At 42.6% G+C, this 26,485-nt stretch overlaps 1 protein-coding gene across 1 annotated transcript in view; it reads left to right on the top strand.

The window, feature by feature from the left end:
* The window catches only part of FNDC3B (fibronectin type III domain containing 3B), a 358,046-nt gene that overhangs the window by 1,403 nt on the left and 330,158 nt on the right, over positions 1–26,485 (top strand). The window lies entirely within an intron of this gene.

Below are 26,485 nucleotides of genomic sequence, written 5' to 3'. Positions count from 1 at the left end.
GGTGCAGGGGGGGGAGACAGAACCTCCGCTCTGTGGCCAGCACGTACTGTCTGGCCCCTCTGTCCGGCTTAGGGAATGTCACTCGGGTGAAGAAGCCAAGGCTCCTCCTCGTTGCACCAGCAGAGTCTCCAGCTATCTACAAACTCTTTCCAAAATGTCTGGATCCAGGGGGCACGTTGGAGAAAAAGAGCGAGAGACAGACAGACCGACCCAGGCAACATCCTCCAGCCTCCCTCCCTCCCACTTTGTAAAGGAAAAAATCCTGGAAACTTTATTTCTTCTGCCAGACACCTTTAAAAATGGAACATTACCAGGAGAGAGAGAGCTTGAAAAATATAATTCTCTTTTAAGTTTATCCTCTTTCAGACTCAGCTTAGCTCTCACTCCTGTCAAATACTCCGTTTATATACTAAGGTTTTGGCTAAGGTTGTGTGGTCTGGAGTTTAAAGTAAGGAGCAATTCATGCCATCCATATTCATTAGAATTTTTTAAAAATTTGTTACACATTGGCTTAATAATAATAATTAATATAACTTGCATTTTATAGCACCTTCCATCTGAGTATCTGTAATCACTGTAAGGAGGTAGAGCAGCACTATCTCCATTTCACAGATGGGGAAACTGAGGCACAGAGCAATTACGTAACTTCAGGTCCCACAGAGAATCGGTGCCATGGTTGGGAACAGATTTCAGGTTTCCTGGTTCCCTGTGCCTTCATCACATTCGTTCTACCCTCTAACTGTTTTCCTTACTGAGAAGCTTAGGGTAGACCACAGTTAGATAATGTTTTTTAAAAGGTGTTAAACTCTAGTGTAGATAGTGTTTAACAACATGTTAGCTATTGTGTTTTTGAGCATGACCTATTTTCCTAGTCTAGACATGGGCAGAGTGCTGGCTGGACAGCCTCCCTGGTAAGAGATATGCTATCCCTATCGTCATCCCCCATATCCCTCAGCAGTCGGCTGGGTTGGTAAGTTGGATGGCTCCTTCTATTAGTAGCAGCATTCTGCTTCCCTCACCCACTCCTTTCTTACCACCTGCATGTCTCTGGGCAATAGTAGAGGAGCTAGTTAGGGAAGTATCCTGTTGTTGCCACCACAAGAGGAAGATATTTCTTGGCAGCATGCCTGGGTCATTCAGGCTATGAAGTGCTCTTTCCTTATACACTGTTCCCAGTGGAGTCTTACACAGAAGCAACCTGTCAGTGATCTTCTCCCAGTTTCTTACAATATCTGCTCTGCCCGTCATCAGTCTCAAGGGTGCTGGGTTTTGGTGGTTACATCTCAGAGCCTAATATGACACAGGGTTCTACTGGCCCAAAAGTGCCCTATGTATTCATCCCAGTTTGGTATTGTTTGAGTAGCTTATGCTGTTAATGTAGCCCAAGGCATGGAAGCTGAATCATTTACCATTTTTGAAGTGGATCTGCTCATGTGGGTTCATTTGAGGTCATTGCTCGGACATTGGTGAGATTTTTCACACTGTTATCCTACCCACTACCTGGCCAGGAGATAAATGAAGAAAGTCAGCTTCCAAAACAGACTGTTGTAACTGAATATATAGTTTACATATAGCCAATAATAACAAATATATGTTGGATGGGAAGCTTGAGATTGTGTCTGTGGGAAGCTTGCAGTTTGAAACTATCTTCTCAATAGTGCTGTCTGTTAATTAAATTTTTAATTGGAAGTGATTGCACTCTGGATCCCAGTTTCATAAAAGCTCTTCAGGTTATGGTAGTAATCACCTAGAAGTCAGAATAAATCAAAAACTTCGTGCACATAAATTTTTCATCAGATGTAAATTTCATTAATCTGCTCACTTTGTCTTCCATCAGCACCCGTAAGGAAAGGGATGGGGAATCTGGACTTGTGTAAATTTAACCCCCTAATTTTACACAAGTAAATATATGAAGAGTGTGTGTGTGTGAGTGAGGGGCAGTTCATTTGTGAACTGTTTAATTGTTTTTTTTGCTCAAAAATTTAGGGCCCAATTCTGCAAACACACGTGAGTCAAGTTTACAGTATGAGTAAATGGTTTCAGTATTGGGACCTTACTTTTAACTTCTAAAATGTATATTATTAGAAAAAGTATCACACAACTGAATACAGCAAGTGACTTTGTTCAGCCAGAATTATCTTTGTCTCTCAATCCATTTACCCACCTCTGCTGCCCAAGCAAAAGCCTGAGAAAAGAGATTGACCTTTGAGATCAGTACAAGGGCCGGCAAACTCCGACTCTGTCAGAGTACCAGGCAAATTAATTCCAGAGACAAAGACCCTCCGCAAAGAATGGTTTGGTATCAGGCCATTAAATCTGGGGACTTGTGTGTCTCTGTAGATCATAACTGTGTGGTGAAAAATACTGCAAATCAGCAAGACTGAAATTTTCATTTCTGCTGTATAAGCTGACATGGAGCTGAAGGATTTCTCAAATCAGCAGTTAACTTGCTTAGTTGATCTTCCCAGCACTACCAAGATACAGCACTTGAGCAACAGGGAATCCTTTTAAACAAGAATATCAGAAGAATGCATCCGATGAAGTAAGCTGTAGCTCACGAAAGCTTATGCTTAAATAAATTTGTTAGTCTCTAAGGTGCCCACAAGTACTCCTTTTCTTTTTGCGAATACAGACTAACACGGCTGCTACTCTGAAAGAAGTAGCGTTGTTTATGACCATGGTTTAGTGTCACTGTGTGATCTGCCCCTGGAGACAGAAGGTATGTGGGAAGAGGGAAGTTCTTCAAACAACAAAGTGGAAATAGGAGCCAATAGATACACAACGGTAACAGGCCATCTACAGGCAGGAATGTTCGTGAATTTGAAAATAGATAACTCCTTAAACAGTTTTCCAGTTGAGATGTGTTAGTTCGCATTTTAATCATCAGTTCTAAACATATTCTCCCTCAGCATAACAAATTCTTTATTGGATTACAGATATCCAGGGAAAAAGATAATTTAAACTTGTGCTCTGTTATGGAATTTGTAACAGCACACTGGAGAGATCAGTCTCCTTTGAGAGCATGCTGTTACATATACTAAATCTGTGCCCATAATCTGGATGCAAAACCATGACAGTATCAGTATATTCACTAGAAGATAAGTGCAATCACTCTAAACTTCAGTTTTGCACAAAAAAGCCTGTAGAATTTATTAATGATGTGGCATTGAAGGACAATTTAAGTTTCCTTTCCTTGTGAAAAGATACGTTGCCATCACATATAATATTAAAAAGTTTAAAGGTTAAAATATACTACTTTTTGAGTGTCACACTTTCTGTGTTTAAACTAATTAATAATCTTGTTACAAATAAACTGTACTGTAAATAGAAGGTAATTCACCCCTTCGGTATCTTCTAAGTAAACAAAAGTTGAAAACGATCTGCATCTGTAACATATAAACAGCAAAATGTCAATTTTAACGAAGTATAATATAAGAGTCCTTTTCCAACAAAAATGTATTATAATACATTCAATATGGTATTCTCAAAAATAACAGCATTTTCTGTCAATACACTTTTGTCAGAGCTGTAAAAGTCACAGAAACTCCATGCATAGATGTGCATTTTGGAATAAGTATATCACTTAACACTTAAGTAGACTATTGTAATTTAATGACAAAAAGCCAAACATTGAATTTGGTACTTGACTCTGGTCAGGTCTGTTTATAAACAGAAGTCAATGGAAATTTGCCCAAGGTAATGACTAAGTAGGGGCAATAGGATTTGGTCCCAGAAGTGTATATAGTAAATGTTTTTGAGATAGATTTCGGTAAAATATAGCTAGAATTAGCTGTATGAAGGACTTAGAATGAAAGTTAAAAGGATCCTTAATTTATGATGTTGATATTTTAACTGTAAGAAGTATATGGTAAATTTATAAAAGAATTAGAGCAAATTAAAATACTTTGCAACTTCTTAAAATTACCTATTAGTATATTGCATGTAAAATATTCTTTGTGCAAATCATGGCAATTAAATGGGGGATGTAAGACAAATCCTGCTAAATACAGTTGGCTAAATTTTGCCCTTATATGTGTTTGCTGTTCTCAGAGAAGCATTTGAGGACAAAAATTGAGTCTTTATGACTTGCAGCTTCCTGATGTATGTGAAATATGGTATGCTGCATAGCTTATTTGTGTTAAAAGTACAGGTAAGGTATTGAAATTTAAACACACGTTTTCCCTTGTCTACTGAATTATAAACAAATAAGCTGGAAATAGGACTGGAGAAGATTATAGATTTTATATGATCACTAATTTTCTGTTAAGTTATATTACACAATCTGTTATGAAACTCACAAGCCGTTGACAAATAATGTACCCTTGTATTTGTCAGCTGTTAGCTGCATAAAAATACATGTTATAATTACTGTATGGAAAGCATTCCCTGTTTGCCTTTCTGAGTAATACTGACTTATAATTATAGCGGCATGCAGTTATTAGTGAATGATGGTTACCATTTGGGATAATCTTCCATTTGCTAAACTGAGATCATTACAATGCCGTCTTATCAGAGTGACTTACAAAACATAAATCTAACATTATGAATAATAATTGTGTTGCTTTTTTTCTCTGGAGAAAGCAAACTATGCAGCTAATATTGACATCCACTATCCAGGCACCTCCTATTGCATTTGAGCTGGATTCATCCCTGGTGTAACTTTCTTGGCTTCAGTGGAGTAATGCCAACAATTAATTTAAATGTTTCACTTTGCTTTTTTGCTCATCATAAAAGATGAACATGGAAATTTTCTGGAATCGATAGGCTATATGACTCCTTGCTTTTTCTACTCTGTGATTTAAGTTTTAGGATGTAGTTGTTCCCTTGCTAAAGAGTGTATAACTTTTCTCTCCTTATGGTTATATGACATAAAGCTGCTTTATATAGGATTATATGGAATTCTTTGGAATGGTCTGTTGAACACTTAGTTTGAACACATGTATTAGATTCTCAGGGAAGGATGAATTATAAACAAGGAGTATGTTTTGTCTCTAAAAATGTGCTTTATGCTTTCGGAAGTGTGCTTCATGAAGCATATTTTGGAAAGATAAGTGAGAGAGATGGCTCTCTATGCCTAGAAGCGCTTGGAATGTCATGGAACAGTCTCCCTCACCCCTGTAATCTAGTCAGAAAAAATTCAGACACATCCCACTTAATGAGTTTTTAGCCAGTTTTGTCAGGGCCTGGCATAGGGGTGATAACTTTACTATAGTAACTTTTTTTTACTCTTCCCCTCCTGCTTCCTGTAATGAAACACTAATATTCAGTTGCATTATAGAACAAAGCAAATTCCACATCTGTTGATCTCCACGTTTTTGTATTGTTGGTTAGTTAAGCTGAGCCCTGCTATAAAGTGTGATGGTAGAGCTCCTGAACCTTGGATGCAGAAGCTGAATTAGAATGGACAGGTTTGATTTGTTTTGGGATTCCATCTCATTGATCCATATTTAGTGCTCGATTGCTTAGCTACTTGTGCCCATGCTCGTGTATTATGATGCCATTGTCAGGGAAGTACATGCCAGTTTTATGACAAAAGATGAGTGTCAGCGGGCAGCCTGGATAACATGGTAAGTAACTTAACTTGTAGGAAGTTTGATCTCTGGCCCGGGTGCCTCATTAGTGTCACGTGCCTCTTGAGTGTTATTTAGCAGTGTAGAGTAATAGAACAAGAAAGGAAAGGAAGATACAGCTTTCATGGATACTTGAAGGGATTAAATAGATTTCCTGTTAGGGAGTATCCAGGAAATCAAATAATGAGAGGTGTCTAAACAGACATGAGCAAAGAAAAATGCTTTCAGGAACTCTAGTTTAGAGCACACATATAGCAGGTAATAGTACCTACATTCCAGGTCAAATCAATAGAGCAAAGATGACAGAGCCTAAAACACAAAGGTTCTGGACTTGAGACTTGTGCGTAAAGTTAGACGCCCAAATACCTGTCTTAGGTATCTAACAATGTAAGTAGTGAGTTTGAAAATCAAGCGTGAATTGTGCATTTGCTCTTGGAAGTGAGCATTATTACTAAGTCTCATGATTTTGGGTGTCTTTTCTTAAAGCCTGACTTCCTGGAATCTCGTAATTGAGAATCTGAGCTTTCATTTCAATGGAAAAAAAAAAAAGTTTGAAAATGTGAACCCCCAAAGACTCCCAAATCAGAAGGCAGATATAAAGAACCCAGTGTTTGTTTTTTTTAAATCTCATGATTTTTTAAGCCAAACTCCTGATTTTGCATGGCATGACTTGTGCCTTTGGAACACTTGGACTTGGCAATACTGAAAAAGCCAGCAGAAGGGGATTATTCTTGATTAGACCCACTGCTCTCTGCTTGGTACTAATTTATGTAGGGAAAAAAATATAAAGCACGTAGTGGTTCTCTATGAACGTACTGGGTTAAATTCAGAGGTGATGTGTAAGTTACACAGTGGTAAGTAGGTTTAACAGGGTCCAGGCTGGTGTAATTTATGTGCCATAGGACTGGGAGAATTTTGTAAACTGCACCAACTTAGTCACTCACAACTTGTATACTGTCTTTGAATTGGCCCTTTATGCCCAAAGGGGGGAACATGGGCTAAGATAAGAACATAGCAGATGGATTCTCGACTAAGCCATAGCCAGGCAATGTACAGAAATAAACTGAGAATGTGAGTTTTATGCTCGAGTCTGTTAGCTGTTTGCTGTCAGAGACTTGACCAGTGTTCCCTCTATTTTTTTCCCAAGCATGTGCAGAGTGAATTTTGTTATGTGTGTGACGGTGCACCCCATAAGGCTTTATGGAAATATGCTTATAAATGTATATATGACATAACGGAATATGTTTTATGCTATGTGTGCCGTATAATCTGTCTCTGTAAAGGTTATGATCTACTGAATCTATTCATCCTATTTGTAAGTATGTATCGTTTTTGTATTCAAAGTTATGAATATTGGCTGTGTACTTGCTTGATTTTTAAGTAGCCTTAGTAAAGCATTTGGTCAGCTTTTTGAGAAAGGAATGTGCAAATTAAGTGCCCAATCAAGAAGCACTTAACGGATAATGGATCTTGGAAGCCTCCAATCCACATAAGAAGTCTACATGAGGACGTTAAAGGTAGCATGTAAACCAGGGGTCTCAAACATGATGCGGCCCACAGAGCTATTTGCTGCGGCCCGCCAAGCTCCCCTGTGCCCTCCCAGTTATTTCTTGTGGCCACCAAGGTCCCCTCTCCTACTGTCCCCCGCCCAGCGTGCCTCTTCCCCGCTCATCTACCTACTTCCAGGCGCTTTCCGCTGCCAAACAGCTGTTTGGCGGCACTTAGCAGTTTCCAGGAGGTAGGGGGAAGGAGCGGGGAGTGGTGGGGATTTTGGGAAGGGGTTGGAATAGGAGCAGGGAGGGTGCGGAGTTGGGGTGGGACTTTGGGGAAGGGGTTGGAATGGGGGTGGGGAAGGGATGGGGCGGGGCCTCATGGAAGGGGTGGAGTGAGAGTGGAGGCGGGGCGGCAGGGGCAGTGATGCGGCCCTCGGGCCAATGTATTAGTCTTCATGCGGCCCTCCTGGTAATTTGAATTTCAGATCCCTGATGTAAACCATGGCTGCTACCTGTAAGTTCTGAGTCATGCGTGGACATGTGACTTGCCCATGTGACTCCAAAACTCCATCTTGTAGCTGGAATTCTACACAGGGGGAGGGAGGGGTATTCACCCACAAGAGAGAGTCTATTTAAACCCCTGGGAGACCCCTCCATTTTGTCTTCAGCTGGCTGAAGAGAGAGCCTCTCCACCCCCAAGGGTGCCTGAAAGAAACTGGAACAAAGGACAGTACTACAGGGGGTGTGAGTGATTGCTGGACCCAGACTAGAAGGAGACTAGTCTGTAAAAGGAAGCTTACTGGAACTCCTCTGAGGGTGAGGTTTTATCTGTATTCAGTTTTCTTACTGTATTAAGCATAGACTTGCGGGTTTTATTTTATTTTACTTGGTAATTCACTTTGTTCTGTTTGCTATTACTTGGAACCACTTAAATCCTACTTTCTGTATTTAATAAAATCACTTTTCATTTATTAATTAACCCAGAGTATGTATTAATACCTGGGGGGAGGGGTATGTGTGCAAACAGCTGTGCATATCTCTCTATCAGTGTTATTTATAGAGGGCGAACAATTTATGAGTTTACCCTGTATAAGCTTTATAACGAGTAAAACGGATTTATTTGGGGTTTGGACCCCATTGGGAGTTAGGCATCTGAGTGTTAAAAGACAGGAACGCTTCTTAAGTTGCTTTCAATTAACCCTACAGCTGTTGGGGGATGTGGTTCAGACCTGAGTCTGGGTTTGCAGCAGGCTAGTGGGTCTGGCTCAAACCACGCAGGGCACTGAAGTCCCAAGCTGCCAGGGCAGGAAAGCAGGGGCAGAAGTAGTCTTGGCACTAGTTGGCAGCCCCAAGGGGGTTTCTGTGATCCAACCCATCACAATGTACACCAATATGGAGGTAATGTGTGACACACAACCACCATATTGGTGCACGTAACAAAATTCATGTGGTGGGGCTGGGGCAGAGGGTTGGAGTGTGGGAGAGGGTGAGGGTTCGAGCTCCAGCTGGGGGTGCAGGCTCAGGGCTGGGGATGAAGGGCTCAGGGCTGGGGAAAAGGGTTGGGTTGAGGGCTCTGGCTGGGGGTATAGGCTTGGGGGTGGGGCCGGGGATGAGTGGCTCAGGGCTGAGGCAGAGGGTTAGGGTGTGGGGGCTGAGGGCTCTTGCTGTGGGTGGGGCCGCGTATGAGGGGCTGGGCCAGGGGGGTTTGGGTGTGGGGGGAAGTGAGGGCCCTGGCTAGGGGTGTGGGCTCTGGAGTGGGGCTGGGGATGAGGGGTTGGGGTGAAGGAGGGGCTCTGGAGATACAGTGGGGAGAGAGGACTCCCCCCAGCTCTCTCTCTCCCCACAGCATCTCTGGGCCTGGGCTGGGGCCGGGGAAGGGGCGCCTCTCCCCTGGCTGTGGCAGGTCCGTCCGCAGTCTTGGCCACTGCTGTAAGGCTCCTTTCCATCTGCCCCACCCCCCCGTCACTGGCAGGCAGCCTGCTAGCTGAGAGGATCGAGTAGGTGCGGCGGGGAGAGAATAAACCGAGTACTATCCAGGCTGGGCTGGGTCAGGGCTTGTGGAGGGGCACTGTGGGAGAGGCATCTCTCCCTGCCGCAGCCCTGAGTGCCTGTAGGCACAGCCGCACAGCTTAGAGGGAACCTAGGCCTTGACAAATGTTCACAAAAACCCTATGCAATTTCTTGCGTGGGCAGTCAGCTACAGTCATGTTCTGTGTCAGCCACTGAGCCCTTCCTGGCGTTCCCACATTGTAAGAGTTATTCCTGAGGGCATTCTATGCGAAAAAATAAAAAGTTCTGCGCACAATATTTTAAAATTCTGCAAAATTATGGGAGAATCTCAACTTTATTGTCAAAGCTGTATCTTTATTGTCAAATAAATGTGGAAGCTTGAGCATAGACCACTGGAGAGATCACTGGGAGATCACTGTGCATCCCCCCCTGCAGGACATGGACTCAGCAGTGAGGCTGCACACAACCCTGACATAGTGCATGGACTGGACCTGCCCCAGAAACACCCCAGGGCCATGCCCCTCTGTGCCAAGTGCACCGGTGCGGGCATGTAGGCTCAACAAGGCAGGATCCAAGTGTGGGGGATCCAGGTGTGGATTGAGAGTGTTCTGTGTGGGGCAATCTGGGTGCATGCGGCTCAGTGCGGGATCTGGATAAGCAAGGGATCTGGATGCACATGGGCTTGTTGGGGGGTTCTGGGTGCAACGATAATGGGACTCTGCAGGGGGGTCTAGGTGAAGGTGGTAGGGACTAAGCAGGGAGGGTCTGGGTGTGGGTGGGATAGAGCTCAGCAGGGGGGTCTGGGTGTGAGGGCTCAGTGGGGGTCCAGATGCTGGTGGAGTGGGGCTTAGTGGGGTGGGGATCCAGGGACAGCTGGTTGGGGCTCAGTGGGGTGGGGATCTAGGTGTGGGTGGCTTGTCGGGGTGGTCCAGGTGCGGGGGGAGAGGGGTTCATGGGGGGGGTTCTGGGCGTGGGGGAGTGAAGCTCAGTGGGAGGGTCTGGGTATGAGGGGGTCTGGATGCATGGGGGATCCGTCCCCCTGCAGCAGAGGAGTGATGGGTGCAGGGAGTGTTTGTGTGTGGGGAAACGGGGGAGTTTGCAGAGCTTCTTGCAACTCGGGGAGAAATTTGGGGGTGGGTCTGACCCGGTCCTTGATGCCATGCAGGGGGAGAGGAAGTCCTGTCCTCCCTAGCCCAGCCAGAACTAGAAGCTGAGCCTGGCGCAGGGTAGGAGCCACCAGCTGGATCTTCCCCAGTCCCACCTTCCGCTCCACAGTGATTTAACTCTCTGCCAGCTGCCCTGGGCACCCAAAACCTACTGCTCGGGAGGGTTGCATGACTGCTGTTGTGGCTTCCCTTTGCTTCCCTGTCAGAAGGTAATTTTTCTGTGGGGAAGCAAAGAAATCTGTGGGGACTATAAATTCTGTACATGCGCAGTGGCACAGAGTTCCCCCCCGGAGTAAAGAGTGATCCTGAGTATGTCAGCTGGTTGTGCCACTTTTGAAAAGGGTCTGAGGGAGAAACAGCTTCCTGTTTGACAGTGTGGTTGGGTAGCCAAAACACCCGTGGTTGATTGTGTTCCGTACACACCATATAATGTATGTCTGGATACACAATTAATAGTTTGTATCTAGCAAACTAAGTTTAGGTTCTAAACTCAATTCCATGAATGGAGGTGGGTGCTATAGAAAACCCTAAGTAAGCAGGTAGCTAGAGGACAACTTTCTTGAAGGGAATTATAGTTGATGATTCGTGTTACTATATGGTATGTCTCCTCAGTGAACAGGTTGATGTTTTTTATACATTCCTCCTTTGTCCACCAAAACCCCTTCTGGATGTGTGGAGGGGATGAGGAGGTTTCTGCAAGACCTTGCTGGCACCCAGAGAATTTTTCGTTCATTCACTTTTCGCATTTAGTTCTCCCACATTCAGTTTGTTACCTACTTGAGGCAGAAAATGTGTGTTCTCTTTGTTTGGACAGTAACTTGTACAACAGGAATTGTAGATGTGATTGCTATACAAATAATAATAATGATTAATAAAAACATGCTGTGTTGTGTTGTTTTTTGTTGAGTTTTTTTTTCTTCTGAAGCTTATGAAATTGCCAGAGATGTCTTCATTGACTGACCTAAAGCTCTTCCTCCTCCCTCCCATGTGTGTAGGGATGAATGAACTGTCAGTACAGTGGCGGTGGGGCTATATACCAACTACCTACAGTGTTAGTGGCTTTTGTGGTGGTATATCTGGCCAGGGCTGTGACCTGCATAACAATGACAGTCATGGCCCCTGACTGCCAGTGAAACTGTGTTGGGGCAGGGAAGACTGGGAGGTGCTTCTCTGCCAGATTTAGGAAGAGCCCCTTTCCAGTGTAGTCCCACCTAGCCAGTGGAGGAATTGTTTCCTTTCATAGTCATTGCCTCTTGGCTGAGTTGCCTCCCTGACCCCCGTAATGTTTTTTGCTTTATAGAGGGCACAGCATTACCTATTGTGGGTCTCTGACATCTAATTATTTTTTATAATTGGGGTGGAAATACTGAAACCTTTACAAGTGAATACATTTCAATAAGTGGAGTGATCGCAGTGTGAAGAGCTGGGTAACTAATGTGGCATGGTAATTCAAAATAAATTGGAACTTTCTGACACTGTGGATGGGTTAAGCTAATAGCAAGTGCTGAAATTACTGACTAGTGTTAAATCATAAAAACAGAAGCTTGGAATGCACTTTGAACCAAGTTTGTTTTTTCAGCTAAAAATAAATTTGTAGGACAGCACAAGATAGTGTAACGTGCTCATTCTTTTGTAGCAATTCTATAGGAACAGTTGCATTGCCAGATGGAACCTGATTTACTTTTTACTGTGTTTTTGCTTACTGAACATTCCTCAGTTTGGATAGTGAAACTATATTCGTCCATTTCAGTCAGTTGCTATTCCATTTAACTTAGCTGGTGCTAACATAATGTTGTTGTGTCTGGGTTTCCAGCACTTCAAGGGAATACTTATTTCTACAGTCTATTTTAAACCCCCTCTTTCCAGTCACATACAGTTAATGAAAGTCTTTCTATTCAAATTAGATTTTGTAAAATCATTTTTAAGCAAAATGTGTTGGGCCTGAAAATGCGACTTTAATTCACCATACCATAGTTAAGTGTGGTTGGGCTGGAAGGCTATTGCGTTAACAAAAGTGAGAAATTTGTTCCTATTCAATTGCATCTAGTGTAGGATGACAACAAGTTTTTCAAATGCCAGTTTCCACTGAGTCATCTCTTGAGTTCAGTAATGGGGCACTGCTAGCTGTTGTCAAGTATTCTGCATTGGCAGATTGACTACGGAACTTGTTGTAAGGTCTGCCTTGAAGAGGACTGTTGCAAGCATTATTTTGTAATGGTGGAAAGTGTTTGTCTGAAAATACTGTATCTCAAAGCAAAATGCATTAAAGGAAGTAACTGTTTATCTTATTGTATGTTAAAAAACAAAGCCCTCTTCCTTCTGCTAATGAGATGTTTCCATCTGTGGGGACCGTCATGTGTTTCAGTGGATTTGCTCCATCTAGCTTATTCATTAATCAAGCACACATCTGATAGATTTGTCATTTTTCCATGTACAGTCAACCGAAAGAGCAGCTGTTCAGTCATCTTTACTGTGCAGTGATATTATTTATTATTTGTATTATGGTAGCACCTAGAGACCCTAGACAGCCTTAGAGTCCCAGTCTTCTAAAGATTCAAGAAAAAAGGGTCCCTCTCCTGAACAACTAATGATCTAATGACTGTACTAACTGAAATTTTCTTTTAAAAAACATTAATTTAAATAGGCCAGCTCTGTGCAGATATAGCTGTTTTAGATCTATATCCTATTTATAAAAAGAAAAAAAATACAAATGTCAAAAGTGCCTGCTGGCCATTTACCTAGCCATAATCAATTGGTAAGTTTCCCATAGGCATCAGTTAGAAGTAGGTCTTGAAGAGAGATTTGCAAGTGGGGCAGTGGTTTTTCTGATTAATTTGCTGAGGGTATTCCTTGCATAAGGAGCAGCATAGAAGAAAGTGAAATCGCTTGTGGGACAAGTGAACAAATTGATATGGAAGCTGGCATCATTGGTAGAGTTGGGGGCAGGGGATGCTTCACAAGTGGATAAATAGGAAGGAGCTAAGTTGTAAAGACCAGAAACTTGCACAGGATCTTGTGCGGGTTTGGGGGAGGGGCAGGGGGAGAAGGCAGGAGAGAACAATATGGTCAGAATGACTAGACAAGATAATCTTCACAGTGTTTTGAATGGACCTGAAGGGAATGAGTTGGGTATTAGGGAGGTTTCAGTAGTTGGGTTTTAGTAGCAGGAGACAGCAGATGATGGGTTTCTGAATAGCAGTGTTAGTTGTTTGGACAAATGGAAAAGATGTATTTTGGAGATCTTATAGAGGGTAAAAAACAGCAAAGTTTGGACATGGCCTAGATGCGTGGGTTAAGAGGGAGGTTGGAGTCTGGACACCCAGTTTGTGCTTTCGGTGGCAGGGAGGGTCCATAGTGTTGCCAACAGCAATGGAGAGTGGAGAAATGAGGAGTTAAACTTACGTCCGAAATTAAACTTCAAAGCACAAATTTCAGTGGTGTTGTCAGAAAGGGACCCTAAAATGCTTTACGCTGTGTTTGTAGAGCTGAACATCTTTTTTTGTTTCCCCTCCCCTTTAAATAAGTGACATTATTAGGTATTGGAGAAGAAGGACGAGGCATCAGAGACACAAAAAGGGTACTGTTACAAGAACAGTGTAAAGAAAAAATGGAATCTTAAATCTTGTGCGGTGCAAAATGATTTGTTAATTTAAGTGAATGCTCCACTAAGGAGAATTAACTTTTTATGCTCTACTTCTGCATGTTTTCAGCTCTGTTTGGAAAATTACAGTCCTGTTGTCTGTTGGAAGACAAGTAATACAGTAAATGTCTTGGACATAAAGACAAGGATTAGTTTTGTAGGTTTAAAAACTGAATATATTGCCATTTAGATTCATAACTCTTTAGGCTGTTAGACAGAACAGTATATCTCATTGTGCCAAAACAGGGGAAATTCTTGCTCTAGATTATTATAGGCGCTCTGGTAGTCTCAGTAATTCGTTTTTATCTACTCTGAGGATCAGAGCAAAACAGAATTTTCTGAGAATTATCCATGTGCTTGAGTCTCCCTGCTTTTATGCTGGAACAGCTGTTACCTGTGTGACTTCCGTGCACAATGCTTGATTTGATATCCTCAGGCCGTGTTTGCCAATAAAATAAAAGAGCAAATAAAAAAGGTGCTTCATATCAGCTGACTCTCCATAGAGAGCAACTTATATGGTCAAAAATAAAGTGACTGTTTTCATATTTATGCGGACTCTCGATGTGTTGTGTTAAAGTTCGGGATATGTCACAGTGGATCTGTCCTGGCGTCTCAAGTCATAGAAGTTATCGAGACTATTTCCTAGCATTCCACCGTTGCATTCTCACCCCAAATTCTGGACTCAGTACAAAGATCGGCACTGTCCCTCCCGTGAATGTCAGGACTGGTAACTGTCTTAGCCCCGGTCTACACTACGAATTTAGGCCGAATTTAGCAGCGTTAGATCGGTTTAACCCTGCACCCGTCCACACAACGAAGCCATTTTTGTCAACTTAAAGGGCTCTTAAAATCGGTTTCTGTACTCCTCCCCGACAAGGGGATTAGCGCTGAAATTGACATCGCTGGGTTGAATTTGGGGTAGTGTGGGTGCAAATCGACAGTATTGCTCTCCGGGAGCTATCCCAGAGTGCTCCATTGTGACCTTTCTGGACACCACTTTCAACTCAGATGCACTAACCAGGTACACAGGAAAAGCACCAGGAACTTCTGAATTTCATTTAGTGTTTGGCCAGTGTGGTGAGGTCATCAACACAGGTGACCATGCAGTCCCAGAATCGCAAAAGAGCTCCAGCATGAACCGATCGGATCGCCGTGCTATCAGAACTCCGTTACAAGAGCCAAAATGCCAAAATATTTGAAAAAAATCTCCAATGGTGTGAAGGACAGAGGCTATAAGAGGGAACCGCAGCAGTGCCGCGTGAAAATTAAGGAGCTCAGGCAAGCCTACCAAAAAAAAAAAAAAAAGAGGCAAACGGCCACTCCAGTTCAGAGCCCCAGACATGCTGCTTCTATGATGAGCTGCATTCCATTCTAGGGGGTGCAGCCACCACTACCCCAACCCTGTGCTTTGACTCAGTCCAAGGAGTGGGACGCAACACGGAAGCGGGTTTTGGGGGTGAGGATGATGATGAGGAGGAGGAGGAGGAGGTTGTAGAGCGCTCACAGCAAGGAAGCAGAGAAACCGGTTTTCCCAACAGCCAGGATCTGTTTATTACCCTTGACCTGGACCCAGTACCCCCCCAACCCACTCAAGACGGGCTCCCGGACCTTGAAGGTGGAGAAGGCACCTCTGGTAAGTGTACCTTTGTAAATATAATACATGGTTTAAAAGCAAGTGTGTTTAATGATTAATTTGCCCTGAAGACTTTGGATGCATTCGTGGCCAGTACAGCTACTGGAAAAGTCTGTTAAGGTGTCTCGGGATGGAAGGGAAATCCTCCAGGGACAACTCAATGAAGCTCTCCTGGAGGTACTCTAAAAGCCTTTGCAAAAGGTTTCTGGGGAGGGCAGCCTTATTCCATCCTCCATGGTAGAACACTTTACAACGCCAGGCCAGTAGCACGTATTCTGGAATCATTGCATAACAAAGCATAGCAGCGTATGGTCCTGGTGTTTGCTGGCATTCAGGGAATATCCATTCTTTATCTCTCTGTGTTATCCTCAGGAGAGTGATATCATTCATGGTCACCTGGTTGAAATAGGAGAATTTTATTAAGGGGACATTCAGAGGTGGCCGTTCCTGCTGGGCTGTTTGCCTGTGGCTGAAAAGAAATCATCCCCACTGTTAGCCACGTGGTGGGGGGAGGGGTGAAGCGATCATCTCAGAGAATTGGGTGTGTGTAAGGGGGGCACATGTGCTATGTAATATTAACAGCTTGGTTCACCGTGAAAGCATCTACTCATTGTTCTCTAAAATGTGTCTTTTTAAATACTACTCTCCCTTTTTTTCCTCCCACAGCTGCAAATGTTTCAACGCTCCCCCTATTATCTCCATCCCAGAGGCTAGTGCAGATAAGAAGGCGAAAAAAATGCACTCACGATGAAATGTTCTCTGAGCTCAAGCAGTCCTCCCGCACTGAAAGAGCTCAGCAGAATACGTGGAGGCAAACAATGTCAGAGTCCAAGAAGGCACAAAATGAACGTGAGGACAGGTGAGAGGAGAGGTGGCGGGAGCAAGAGGAGAGGTGGCTGGATCAAGACGTTAGGTGGCGGCAGCGTGATGAGAGGAGGCAGGATGCAATGCTGAGGCTACTGGAGGATCAAACTGATATGCTCCAGCGTATGGTTGAGCTGCAGGAAAGGCAGCAGGAGCACAGAATGCCGCTGCAGCCCCTGTGTAACCAACTGCCCTCCTCCCCAAGTTCCATAACCTCCTCACCCAGATGCCCAAGAACGTGGGGTGGACGGGACGGGACGCTTCGGGCACCCAACCACTCCACCCCAGAGGACTGCCCAAGCAACAGAAGGCTGGCATTCAATAAGTTTTGAAGTGCAATGTGGCCTTATCCTTCCCTCCTGCCTTCCTCCACCACCTCACCCGGTGCTTCCCTCCTTCTCCACCCCTCCCAGGCTACCTTGGCAGTTATCCCCCTATTTGCATGATGAATTAATAAAGAATGCATGAATTTGAAACAACAATGACTTTATTGCCTTTGCAAGCGGTGATTGAAGGGGGGAGGTCGGTTGGCTTACAGGGAAGTAGAGTGAACCAAGGGTGCAGGTTTTCAACAAGGAGAAACAGAATTATCACACCGTAGCCTAGCCAGTCATGAAACTGGTTTTCAAAGCTTCTCTGATGCACAGTGCGCCCTGCTGTGCTCTTTTAACCGCCCTGGTGTCTGGCTGCGCGTAATCAGCGGCCAGGCAATTTGCCTCAACCTCTTACCCCGCCATAAACGTCTTCCCCTTACTCTCACAGATATTGTGGAGCACGCTGCAAGCAGTAATAACAATGGGAATATTGATTTCGCTGAGGTCTAACCGAGTCAGTAAACTGCACCAGCGCGCTTTTAAACGTCCAAATGCACATTCTACCACCATTCTGCACTTGCTCAGCCTGTAGTTGAACAGCTCCTGACTACTGTCCAGGGTGCCTGTGTATGGCTTCATGAGCCAGGGCATTAAGGGGTAGGCTGGGTCCCCAAGGATAACTATAGGCATTCCAACATCCCCAATGGTTATTTTCTGGTCTGGAAAGTAAATCTCTTCCTGCACCTGTTCAAACAGACCAGAGTTCCTGAAAATGCAAGCGTCATGTACCTTTCCCGGCCATCCCACTTTGATGTTGGTGAAATGTCCTGTGTGAGAAGTACTCCTTTCGGTTTATGTACTGGCTGCCAAGGTGGTCCGGTCCCAAGATAGGGATATGCATCTGTCTATAGCCCCACCGCAGTTAGGAAATCCCATTGCAGCAAAGCCATCCACTATGACCTGCACATTTCCCAGAGTCACTACCCTTGATAGCAGCAGCTCAGTGGTTGCATTGGCTACTTGAATCACAGCAGCCCCCACAGTAGATTTGCCCACTCCCAACTGATTCCCGATTGACTGGTAGCTGGTGTTGCAAGTTTCCAGAGGGCTATTGCCACTCGCTTGTGAACTGTGAGGGCTGCTTTCATCTTGGTATTCCTGCGCTTCAGGACAAGGGAAAGCAAGTCACAAAGTTCCATGAAAGTGCCCTTACGCATGTGTAAGTTTCGCAGCCACTGGGAATCAACTCAGACCTGCAACACTATGCGGTCCCACCAGTCTGTGTTTGTTTCCTGGGCCCAGAATCGGCATTCCACGGCATGAGCCTGCCCTGTTGCCACCAGGATGTCCAAACTGCTGGGGCCTGTACTTTGAGGGAAGTCTGTGTCAATGTCCTCATCACTTTTGTCACCACGCTGCCGTCACCTCCTCGCCTGCTTTTGCAGGTTCTGGTTCTGAACATACTGCAGGATAATGTGCAAGGTGTATACAATGCTCATAACTTCTGCAGTGATCTGAGCGGGCTCCATGCTTGCCGTGGTATGGCATCAGCAGGAGAGCAGAGTTGCAGCGGAAGTGGTGGCTGATGACAGATGCCTCGAGAATAGATATTTATAGAGAACGACGAGAGGATCTGCGAGGTGGATTCATGAGAGCAGAGTTGCAGTGGAAGCGGGAGCCAATGACAGCCAACATGGAGAAATTCGCTATCGAGACAAGAGCAGGAGAGCAGAGTTGCAGCGGAAGCGGTGGTTCGATGACAACAGTTAGCAGTCCTGCTGCACTGTCTGCTGAAAGTAGTATGGCATCCGCATGGAAAAAAGGCGCAAAACGATTGTCTGCTGTTCCTTTCATGGAGGGAGGGGCAACTAACGACATACCCAAAACCAGCCGCGACAATGTTTTTACCCCATCAGGCATTGGGAGCTTAACCCAGAATTCCAAGGTGCGGCGGAGACTGCAGGAACTGTGGGATAGCTACCCACAGTGCAACGCTCCGAAAGTCGACGCTACCCATGGTACTGTGGACGCACTCCGCTGACTTAATGCACTTAGTGGGGACACACACAATCGACTGTATAAAATCGATTCCTAAAAAATTGACTTCTATAAATTCGACCTAATTTCATAGTGTAGACATACGCTTAGACTGCCTTATTACTAACCACGCTTGTGCTATACCTGGTTTAGTTTAATACTGCCTTTGTCTTCTAGGACTTGATCCTGATCCTAGTGACTCCAGTAGGAGGTGGTATTTTTGCTTTGTTTTGTAACCTCAAAGAAAATAGGATTGTGCCTTTCATGCTTGTGGATCCTCAGTTCATTGTATCCACTGGCCTGGTTGGGTATGTCCCCCTGCAGCGTGTTCGCTGATTTTTATCAGCTTTTTTGTGCAAATGCTCCATAAATGTTGTTCAACTATTTACCTGTTCATTCACCTTCCTATCTACCCACTCATTGGCACGCACAAGTCCACAAAATGTCAAAAGTCATGGACATTTTAAAAAGCTCATGGGGAAATAGTGGTCTCTGACTCCTGAGACCTGTATGCAGTGTTGTTATAGCTGTGTTGGTCCCAGGATATTAGAGAGCAAGGTGGGTGAGCTGTCAGCTCGAAAGCTTGTCTTTCTCGCCAGCAGAAGTTGTTCCAGTAACAGATATTACCTCACCCATCCTGGAGAGCTGTTACAGATATGCAGACTTAGTATAGCTAGGTTAAAATCAACACCCCATCAAAATCCAGTAAACTCATAATTCGGGCTGGTATTAAATCCATAACTCACTTTGCTGTATGCAGCTACCTGAGGTACTGCAGTTTACACAGAATATCAAATCAGTTTGTGCTGAGGCCCTCCCTGATGTAGGATTGTTGTGTGCAGTGTCTTTAAGGTGCAAATAAATGGTGAGCTAAGAAAGAGTGTGAGCCTCAGCTATGAATTTCCAATTTTAATTTCCAGTTTAAGGTTAATCCGAAAATATTTTAACTGTGATTTGTGTGTTTAAATGTGTTTGCTTTTGCTTTTTAACTGCTATTCAAAAAGTAATTCTGGTGGAAGTTAGAGAAGGAAATGTTCAAAATGCATATTATTTACTTCATATTTTGAATGCTGAAAATGCAGATATGTTTTCAAAGGAATGGAATATGCTTTTATTTTTTTAAAAAAGTATTATATATCTGACTGTAATTGTTACTTTAGAGCCAGCATGGTTGCCTCATGCGTATGTACTTGAGTCTCAATGTTTTGTTTTTTTTTTAAACTTGATAGAGCCACACAAAACTGGTCTGTTAAACAATATATAAGAGCAAAGTCTTTTTGTCGTTTTTATCAACCTGAATTTAGGGCCAAATTTTTAGTATAAAAACATTCTCTCCCAAACTGACATTGTTAATGCCATCCTTTAGTCTGTTGCAAATTGTTATGGCTGGAGTTATAAGAAACCTTAGAAGAACCTAGAGCCGCACAAACAGCGCCACTATAATAAGAATTCAATAAGACACCCTGAGTGCTATACCACGCCATTATTATTACATTAGGATAATAAATCCTGTTAATAGGCAAGGAGCTCATGGTTGATTCAGATTTTGTCACTGTACAGTATGTTCCAGCTTTGATTAATGAAAGTCTAAGAATTTGATTCTTCTAATATGATTTCATGTGGAACACCTGGAATGCTGCTGGTGTACCATAAGTTGCATGATATTTCAAGTGTTAGGTAAAAAGAAACAAAGGGTCAAATTCTGTAGTACTTAATGGTGCAAAACTCCCACGGAACTTGGTCCAAAATAAAGGTGGGGAAATGATCCAAACTGTTAAATAAATACTCTGCCTGGGCTTTAATTTAACAGATTTGATGTTAGTTTCTCATACCCTGTGCCTGTGGTGTAATTTACTTTTTTAATTAGGCTCTATTGAGCATATGGCTGGGGATTTTTTTGCTATTCCATAAACTGTTCTAACAGGGTTATATTTTTGCGACTTGGCCAGTTCATTGGTGCTTATCATAATAACCAAACAGAAGATGCATGTCTTGGTTCTGTCTGTCTGTCTGAGACTTATTTAGACATAGAACATATACTGTAACTCATTTAAAATCCATTAATCACATGGAGATACGTTACAGGGGGCAGTGGTTGCTATGCAGAGCTGTGACAATGGCTGTGCTTTCTGGCAGTGTTGAAATAGAGAGAAATGGTGTAGCTACATGATTTTCTTAGTGTTTTCACAAGCTTTTATATGGCAACATTTTATCAGTTATATTTCCTTTTCCCCTAGATGATCTTAGCAGGAGCATCCAGATCTGTTAAACTGCTTTGCACAATGGCTAGGAAATGGTTATGTTCGTGCAAGTTATGCAGCCCTAATGCAAGGAGTTGTGTGGGTAACATAACTAAAGGGATCTCTGATCTTTTTCTCAGCAGTGATTGTCTAGTTCTGGATAATAACACAAGATGTAGGAGTGAGCCAGGTCATTGAGAAACTTCTGTAACAAAAATCTGTTTACCATTTAGAGATGACTACATTTTGATTTTCAGTGTTGTCTGAATAGCCTGCATCAAGATGTCGCTGGGAGTTGTTGGATTGGCCTTCAAGGACAATGTTTATATATAAACATATAAACACTGAAGTTACACATCAGTAGTTTTATTTCCTCTTTATATTTCTTGCTCATTCAGTAAAAGGAATGCCCTAGATCTTGAGCAAGCTGTGGTATGACAGTTTCAGTTTCTCCAATTTGCTAACTATTGCACAGTCTTTCTGTTGGCAGTGCTATTGTTTTAAATATCTGTTTGAGCTAACTTCATGTCCCTTATCCAACCAGTAGGTTGTTTGGGACATAGCTTATTAAATGTGACATACTTTAAAGTGTCATATTGGTTATGAGGAGACAAAGCGAACGGGGTTACTGGTACTTATCTGCTCTACAAACGGAAATAGAAAAGATAGGAGAGGTAGAATATGGAGGGGTAAGAGAGAGAAAGTGTAAGCAAAAGCAAGATGAAGGGAGGGAGCAGTCTGAGAATAGAGAGCATAGCACCATTTCTGATAAATGTGGCGTTTTTGGGGCACTTTTGATCTGTTGTGTTAGGGAATGATAATTACAATAGTACAAGATCCATGACAAGCTGTAGATGATTTGTTGGACAAGTGCCAAAGAACCCCCTCCTAAACAGATGGACCAGTGATAATTTTAAGGTTTCATATCTTCCTCTCTGTCAGACTTGGAATCAGATATTATGTACCATTGGAGAGTTAGAAATGCTGTTCCTATTCTCAGGCGTTGTCTGTATGGCAGTGATAAGTGCTTCCTTCGGGGCACCAGACAAGCATTACTCAAATTTTGAGACTGTTGGCTTTGTGAACCTGTCATCATTTAAGAACCTACAGTATCTTGTAAATGAAATATGGACAAACCTATTAACATCCTGTCTCATATGTGACTATGATTGGCTTTGCTCAAAGGTGACATTATCACTGTTCGGTTTTAGCATTGAGGATAGGACAGATTTATTTGGAAACACTTTGGTTTTACTGCATCTGTAAAACTCCAGGGAGTGCTGGATAGGATATGAGGTGCTCCCTTCTGGCTATGCATTAGCAATGTGGCAGTTACTGATCTGTCATTTTACTTTGAGAAGGAATTACAAAATTTTGGCCCAATGCCTGGTCTAGCTCCAGATGGTCAGAAAATATTTTGTATTCAAGTCAGAAAGTATATTGGAACTACAGGCTGGATCGGTCCACTTTTCTCCTCTTCTATCTGCTGCAGAGTTATTTTTCTATTAATTATGTGAAAAATGGTTGCCTCAGTTCATTGCCTTGACTGCTCAGCCATGCTCAGGCTCAAGACAGTAGAAGGCTAGTGTGTGAGGTCTTCTACCTCTTTTCTATTTTTTTTTTTTTTGCTGGTGCCTCCTCTAATAGGGCCATGTTGGATGGAACGTTTCTGGTTTTTCATCAAAGTGGATAAGACCCAGATCGTCAAAAGTATTTAGGCTCCTAAATCCCATGAGGCTGTGGGATTTAGTTGTATGACATGAGATTAAAGGTGTTTCTCTGAACACTGGATCAGAGAGATATGAAACTGCATGCAAGACACCATTGAGAATAATTATGTTTAAAGATTTCAGAATGTAAGTGTTGAGAAATACCTTTTTTTCCCACTCATAGTCAAAAATGTTTTCTTTAAGCGGGGCGGAAAGGCATTTTTCACCAGGAATCTTTTAAAATGTGTTTAGTGTGCATGTGAGGGTATTTATTTATTTTTGTTAAAATTTGGTCTCAAAATTCAGATGAAACTCTATTTAAATACTGGATGCTAACACACTGTGTTCCATTGCAATACTATCCTGACTGTTTATTAATGGAGGAAATTTGAAGTTCATTAAGAAAATGTTATATTTCATTTACACCTCTGTAGTACCCATGGTTACACATGGTGTTAATATGAACACACAGACAGGATCTTCATGTGCTTTTGGTTTTTGTAGATTGCTCTGGTTGACAGACACAAACAATTTAGTGAAAATTTAATTAATATCTTCTGTATGATTCTTCAGACCCCAAAACTTGTATCAACTTCATTAGTAATCCATTCCCTGGACAAATCAAAACCAACTGATAATTTAATTGACCATTTAAAATATATTAAACAGAAATGCAGTCCCCCAGGTCTCCTGCCTCATCTCATACAGTAAAATCAACCCCTTACTGCAGATGGGATGCAGCATTGACCTCGTAGTGAATTGGGTATATTAAAGTGATGGGTCACATACTTCTTCTCTAAAGAAACTAAAAGGACAGACTACTGTATCTATTTTCTAATGGTACAAAGTATCTAAATGGTACATGGTATCTAAATGGTACTGTTTAGTATATTCATTCTAGAGTATGAACATGTAAATTCAAGTATAGATCACTGAGTTTCAGCCAGTTCCTAAGTCTTCAATTTTAAGTAGAACAGAATTTGCTTTTCTATTCTACCTACTATGCCCAAGATAATCCGAACATATATTCAATTTTTGCATTCTCTCCCCTGATGCTTGATTTAAGAACCACACAAACGATAAAGGAATTTGACTTGACTTTGCAGGGGAAACAGTGAAGCTGATGTTATTCAAAAGTGCTGTCATGCACAAAGTAGGCAACTGAGGCAGGGGGAGAGGAGAGAAATAGAAAAATATTGTTTTCTCTAATCTCTCAGTTTAGGAACTACTTGTAACCCTAATAGGTGAACATTTAATGTGGTTGCTGTAGTCTGTTCGAGCCATGACGGGGTGTTGCTGGAGCATTACTAAATATTGAAGGTTGATTTTCAAAGCTGACTTAAGAGATTTAGGTGTACGACTACCATTGAAGCGAAAGGAAAATTACTGAGATTTATTTCCCCTTCTCCAGGCCCTTGCACACCTGCAGAATGTTGTACCTAGTGTGTGTACAGAGGGAAGCTAGCATGCCTGATGGTATAAAATGACCCCAGTGAAATCTGGTCAGCTGCTATAGCTCTGGTGCATCCTCGTTCTAGCATTCTTCCTACTGGACAAGCCAGCTTTTCCCTTAGAGTTCAATATCTTTGAAAATATTTCTTGGGCCCTCACCAGTTAGGGTAACAAATATGACCTTTGATTCTCTTTCTGTTATGCTGAGCTAAGCCACCCTACTGTTGCTTTGTGCAGAATTAGTCAAGTGCAGAAGAACCATGTCATGTGAAAATGTTAACATTGCCATAGTGCATGTATATATGTCATAGAGAAGTTGCAGAACTGTCAGCAATAAATCATGAAAAAGGGAACCATGCAATTAGAGGGGCTGCCTTCTGGGCATGTAAAATTTGCTTTCTATTAATTAGTCATCTTTAAGAATTGTGCGTTTCGGTTGCTGTTTAATTATCCAAAAATATATTAACCCTATTTGAAGAATGTTTGATTTTTTTTTTTTTTTTAGTACAAATGTTAGTTTAATAAACTGATCTTTTTAAATTTGGTGCTTTCTCAAAATGTGGTAAAGAGGATTATACAACTTAAAAAAATAATATTTTTTGGTTTTCTGCATCTCAACTGATAAATAGTAACAGCTGGGTTTACAGGCATGTTAGAAAAGGCCTTCACCTTTTTGCCTAATGCCAAAGAGTCATACACTTGGGGCTTGTCTACCCTGGCACTTCACAATGCTGCAACTTACTTGCTCCTGGGTGTGAACCCCCCCCCCCCCCCGAGTGCTGCAAGTTTCGGTGCTGTAAAGTGCTAGTGTAGACAGTGCACTAGCGCCGGGAGCCATCCCCCTCGTGGAGGTGGTTTTTTCTTTTTGTTTATGGCGCTGGGAGAGCTACACGACTGCACAAGCCATGTTGAAGCGCTGCTGTGGCTGCCCTGTAACGTCGCTAGTGAAGATGTGCCCTTAGATGTAACACTTAGGCATGGCTGTACTATGGGACTGTTGTGGCATTGCTACGGTGCTGAAGCTATGCCGGCGTAACACATAGTGTAGATGGAGCCTACAACACCTCCCAAAGCGATAATAGGGCAGCGGAAGCATTCTTCTGTCCAGCTAGCTAAGTCTACACTTACACTTGTGGTTTGGTCAATATAGCTACAATACTGTACGCAGAGGGGGGAGATTTTTCAGACTCCTGAGTGCCTTAGTTATTTCAAACTGAGAATAATCTAAGGCCTGGTCTACATTTAATATTTAAAGAGCTTGAACAATAGAAGTTGAAAGGGGAATATTTTCTTCATAAATATGGGATTGATCCTGCAGTCTTGAAGGCAGTGCCTGACAGGCCTGAGTAAAGACTGGAGGACTGGATCCAAAGTCATCAACAATGAGTACATTGCCTATTCTCTTCCCTTTAATACGTTAACTTCTAATATAAATCAGATTACACTGAATACTGTTGTGTTTACATGAAGCCAATCAACATATTTCCATTTTAGTTTAAGAAAAGGTAACCAGGCCAATTTTTTGCATTAAAAAAATATTTATGATAATCAAAACATCTGCATTTCATCTTGCTGAAGAAGTTAAGGGATTTGCGTGGAAATGATATATTCAAAACAACTGGAAGGGGTTTGATTAATGTGAAATACATTTTACACTAGTTAATAGTTCTTTGTGGATGCAGACTCACTTGTGCACCTCCAAAGTAGGAAAGATGTTGATTGAAAAAAATAAAATTGGGTCTTTACAACTTTAGAGCTGGAATGCATAACAGTGAATCACTGTTTATGCTAGCCCCAATACTTTGAATTGGAAAATCAGCATGTACAAGTAAGTAGTAGAAGTATTATCTAACTGATCGCTTGCCAGCCAAGCTGAACTTGCTTTGTTTGATATTGACTCGCAGTGTTCTTTCTCTGTAGAAATGCTTGTGTCAGTGAGTGGTTAATATTTCTTGGGCAGAAGAATATGGATTAAATAGTCATGCACATTTTCATCTGATTTATTCTCTTACAACATAGGAACAAAGGATCTTGTTGACAAAGCTGTTTTCTCTGACAGGAACAGGAAAATAAATCAGTGCATCTGAAGCCAGGTTTCACTTTAAATGAGACAACGTGGATTATGCAGTGTTGTTGCAGCCATGTCGGTCCCAGGACATTAGAGAGACAAGGTGGCTGAGGTCATACCTCTTATTGGACCAGCTTCTATTGGGGAGAGAGACAAAGTTTTGTGCTTACACAGAGCCCTTGTTCAGGTGAAGACAGAAATTGTTTTGTCTCTTTGTATTAATATAATTTGGGAGCTTGTGTTCATCCATCAGTGCTAGAGATATAAACAAAAGCCAAGCAAACTTCCA

The sequence above is a fragment of the Lepidochelys kempii genome, chromosome 9 (genome assembly GCF_965140265.1).
Source record: "Lepidochelys kempii isolate rLepKem1 chromosome 9, rLepKem1.hap2, whole genome shotgun sequence".
NCBI classification, from domain to species: Eukaryota; Metazoa; Chordata; order Testudines; family Cheloniidae; genus Lepidochelys; species Lepidochelys kempii.
Note: the sequence above shows the minus strand (reverse complement) of the source record. Positions and strands in the feature narration are given on the sequence as shown.